The sequence below is a fragment of the Silene latifolia genome, chromosome 2, assembly GCF_048544455.1.
Source record: "Silene latifolia isolate original U9 population chromosome 2, ASM4854445v1, whole genome shotgun sequence".
NCBI lineage: Eukaryota > Viridiplantae > Streptophyta > Magnoliopsida > Caryophyllales > Caryophyllaceae > Silene > Silene latifolia.
The window spans coordinates 190,722,871-190,727,885 of NC_133527.1; the positions used below are offsets into that span (position 1 = coordinate 190,722,871).

A 5,015-nucleotide genomic window follows, 5' to 3' on the forward strand; every position below is an offset into this window, starting at 1 on the left:
TATTACCCTATTATTCATCCTTCACCGTTAGCTAATTATTATGCACCAGACAAATAGTGATTGGTTTGTGGGCACTAGGGCCAATGTAAGCTTTCCTCTAAAACTAGAGGAAGTAAGCATCTTCCTCTTACTAAGAGGATATGTAACATGTGTCTCACAATAGAGAGGATGCCCTCTTAAAGGAAAGAGAGTAGACCTGTCAAACGGGTCGGGCGGGTCGGGTGCCGGGTCGGGTCATATGGGTCGGGTTATACGGCTCCCGGGTCGGGTTAGGGTCAGAATACGGGTCAAGAAATAATTTCTAACGCCATTTTTAAACGATTTTTTTAATTAAATTTTTTTTTTAAAAATGCACTAGTAGAAAAAACCCCTATAGTGGCGGTCATAAATGACCTTTTTGTGGCGGTTTTTACAGATTTTGGGTGCGTCGTATATCACGGGGTTGTTTATGCTTTGCGGCGGTTGTACAACCGCCACTATAGCTTGCCTACAGTGGCGGTTATGAAACAAAACCGCCATTATAGACTTATATAAAACGACGGTTGTTAGACCAGAACCGCCATTATAATTCACCTATAGTGGCGGTTATTAGTTGAAAACCGCCACCATAGGTATATCAATAATATAATTACACCTCTATATGTTCTCTATAACGACGGTTGTTACAGAACCGCCACTAAAGGTAATTATAACGTCGGTTGTTGGTACAGAACCGCCATTAAAGGTAATTATAACGTCGGTTGTTTGGTGAAGAATCGCCACCATAGGTAGTTATTTAAAAAAAAAAATTATTTGCTACCAAAATTTTGGTAGCAATATCCTAGAGATTTGACAATCCAAATAGCAAAATGAACAAACAATAGAAACAAGAGAATGGCAACCAACAAACTTGTGTATCATCCGACCCAACAAATTAGTATTGCTGATGATAAAAAAAAAAAAATACATTCAAGTGTATAAATAATCAAATACACGTCTTAGTTATAAGTGCATTCTCCTGTACGAAACAACAAAAGATTATAACGTATTCATGAACTAATATATTCCTGTAACAGAAACAAACACAGATGGTCTCCAAACATTAAGGAGTCAATTACCACATCTAGGCTCAGTTTGATCTGGAATCTTGAACTGAACGATCACAGGTTTATTCTGAATCTTATCACCTCCAGTGGCCTCTTTACTCTCCTGATCGACACCCAACAAAGGTGAAATGTGGAAGCGATATAGCCATTAAGGCTAAGACAAGTTACCACTTCTTTTGCCTACCTTTGAAAACTAGTTGTCCACGAATTCAGAATAAAGTTGAACAGCTTTGAGCTGGATTTTTGGTGCAACATGAATATGATTCACTCTGCAACAGGTAAAAACATTTAGCACAAGAGGCGTCAGAAACAATAAGTATACAGACTGAACAAGCCGTATGAATGCTTGAATAAAATAAATCCCATTTAAAATCATAAGGAATTATCTGGTCCCTTTCTGTTTTGTGTCGTTGATCACTGGATTCTATGTCAACGCATAGCTTACAAATGTATTGAATGTAGATTCAACATGAATCCGGAATCTGAAGGTTCTCATGTGATTGTAGTTTCAGACTATCAGTAACTAACACTTCAGGACTAAGTGTTCAATTCTAGGAGAATTCTAATAAGCTGACATAACCTAGATGTCGCTTATTTTGCCTATGATACAACAGTTGCAAAAAAGGAAAGAAATTGAAAATAGACGTCAATACCTTAACAGTTCAAATGATCACAACTATAAAACATGGCAAAGCAACATTGCAAATTCACAAACCATGGAACCAAGATATTTCATGACAAAGTAAAATCATATGTTCACACCCGTCCAGCATGTCAATAGACAATATCTAAGAACATAGTGAGATCCATTTTTGAGAAACTTGATTGCAGTTTTAAACAAAAACTAACACAAAGCTCTACACATCATAATTTCCTGCAATTACTAATAAATGACACACATGTTTCTCCAAATAAAAAACACAAACAGATGTATGATCATTTAGCTTTTTGGTGAATGCAACTCTTTTAAGAAACTAAAAAGAATACTCTACCACAAAAATATTTGCAGTCGAATATTCCTTTCCATTCAGCTCATATACTACAATCTAATATGATCCGCAAAGCATGACTCAAACCTATTGTAACACCCCCATTTATAATTCGTTATGAGAATCGTCTTAAGTTAAGACGGATTTAAACAAGAATTGTTTAACTATAGATAAATCATTTGCACCACAAGACACAAGTCACAACCCACAAGTTCAACTTTCCTTGGAAAATAAGGTGTAATACAAAACTACTCTGTAAATGTTAGCTCATCTGCAACATACATACAGTATAACTTTTTACAAAAGAGTAATTACACACAAACCAGTCATTGCATTTAATAAATGAATTCTCCTTTCCCATAATTTCCAAATTAGTCCTGCAATTAAACAGTGAAGAACTAACAGGAAAATTAACACAATTTACCCCTCATTGTGGCATACAAAATGGGATGTCAGATTCAAAGCGCTTTAATTGCTTGTGTAGATCACACATATACAACAAGTGAATGAATGAGGTTATAACGCATACAATCACATAATAGAATGAATGTAACTGTCGATTTCAATCGAAACGAAGAAACCCCAAATTTTCGACTGGGAGAGAAAGAAGAAATATATGTAAAAGAACAATAAAAATTCTAAATCAACCAAAACATATACAAAAAGAATGGGAAAGAAGCAGCATACCTCATATGCTAATTTGGCCACAATGACGACTTTCTTATGCGTAATTTTCAAATCAGGCAAGTTGATTAACCATTGTCATTTGAGCCGCCACCGCATCGTCGTTCACATCCATCATCATTAAAACCCTAATTTAATATATGGAATGAAATTAATGAAATGAAAGAAAAATTAGCAAAGTAATAAGCAAATTAAAATGAAAATTAAAATCAAATAAAGAAAATGGGAGATGAATGAGTTAGTAAAGTCAAGTAGAATTGAAAAACGAAATAGGTCGGAGGAAATGGATCGAATTTGGTATATCGAGTACTAATGGGGCGATACAGTTATAGGAGTAGATTGAAAAAAAAACAACCTGATTGAAATTTGCGAACTGGCCATTGACGAGGTTATGCCGGAAGTAACAAGATAGGCCATGAGGTGGTTGTGGGTCACGAAGTGGCTGCCGGCGTTCTATGACCTACCCCTGTTCTGCGTAGAAAGATACACCATTGAGGTGTCGAGGTGAAGATCATTAATGCGGAAGTTGGGTCTTGAGGAAGATGGGAAATTGGGGATCAGAATAAAAGAGGGCCATTGAGGGACACTAGGGTTTAGAGTGATTTAGAGTCGGATTTTGACGTCGGTTTTAAATAAACCGCCACAAAAACCTTACAGTGGCGGTTTTTAAAATAAAACCGTCACATCACTTTTCACGTTGGTTGTAAATTAAACCGCCACAAAAACCTAACACGACGGTTTCTAAATAAAACCGCCACAAACTTTTCACGTCGGTTGTAACTTAAACCGCCACAAAAGCCCTATAACGACGGTGTTTAAATAAAACCGCCATAATTAATTTATTTTATCACGTCGGTTCTCAATTAAAACCGCCACTAATACTTTCTTAACTATTTTTTTGTGGCGTTTTCTATTAAAACCGCCACTATAACAGCTTCGTGATAGGGGGTTTTTCTACTAGTGATGTAAAACATATTTAAAATTAATATTTTAATCATATTCAACGTTTACATTAATTATATTGACATAATTATTAAAATAAAGTTTTTTAATAATTATTTTATTATTAAATATTATAAAAGTTATATAAAACTAACTTTTTAGTTGTTTTTGTAATTTTAAGTAATTAAAAAAATATTTTTTTAACTATTTTTCAAATATAATATATAAATATTAATATTTTAATAAAATTCTTGATTTACCTTTGACCCAACGGGTCGACCCGTTCGGATCGGGTCTCGACCATAAAATAACGGGTCATTTCGGGTTCGGGTCAAACGGGTCGCGGGTCGAAAATACCGGGTCAGTAACCCTAAAAAACGGGTCGGGTTTTCGGGTCGAGTCGAATTTTGACATGTCTAAAAGAGAGTGTTAAGAGGATCTTTCATCCTCTTTATTTTGGGTGCTCTAAGTAATTGATAAGAGCATGCACTATTGCACTTGTCTACTATACGAGAGCAAGTGTCTTTTTATCAAATTCCAATGCAATCTACGAGTATGTTTTTGAATTTTCGAATGCACATAACACCGTCCTATACATTCTACCGTAATAATAATTGTTTACTATTTATGGAAAAGTAGTTACTATTTATCAAAAAAATCGCATGGGCAAAATACCTAATTATTTTAGTATGAGACGGTGTTCCCCTTTCTTTTTGGACAAAATTAAGGAAATGAATTTGGACCACACAAAACACCATATCCCACATGGAATTGAATTTGGACCACACAAAGGTTTCCAAATAAGGAAAGAGGGAACAAAACCCGACTAGCATGAAAAAGAAAAGAGGGAACTATAGGCAAACTAGAAGGGAGTACTATTTAGAAAAAGTTTCATTTAAAAACCCAAGTATTCATACCGAACTGATTACTCATTTTACTCACAACTCTTGACATAAAGAAAGTGTTTTAGAAGACGGATTTTTGCTACTCCAATTATTGCTGAATAGTAGATAAGTAAATATTATTTGATTAATTGGTAGTGTATAAAAACCTCATACACCTAATGTAAATCTACCGTCCAGCATATTGTTTTCATCAACAGTATAACTATTTAATTAATTTTGCTTCTACTCCCTCTGTACCACATCAAAGGTAACACTTATTATAAACGGACGTACCACGCCAAAGGTAACATCCTATATTTAGTCCACAACATTACCAAGTTATCCTTATACCCTTTTGATATTTACTCAAAATGTCATTGCATACCCCGCCTAGTCGCCTACCAACCCACAATTACATATCACACCTATTT

At 35.0% G+C, this 5,015-nt stretch overlaps 1 long non-coding RNA gene across 1 annotated transcript; it reads right to left on the reverse strand.

The window, feature by feature from the left end:
- Positions 1–896: 896 nt before the first annotated feature.
- On the reverse strand, positions 897–3,369 carry LOC141632014 (uncharacterized). Its single transcript, XR_012537742.1, has 3 exons — positions 3,114–3,369; positions 2,762–2,886; positions 897–1,354 (listed from the first exon to the last, which is right to left on the reverse strand). It is a non-coding gene; the product is annotated as an uncharacterized LOC141632014 (long non-coding RNA).
- Positions 3,370–5,015: the final 1,646 nt, after the last annotated feature.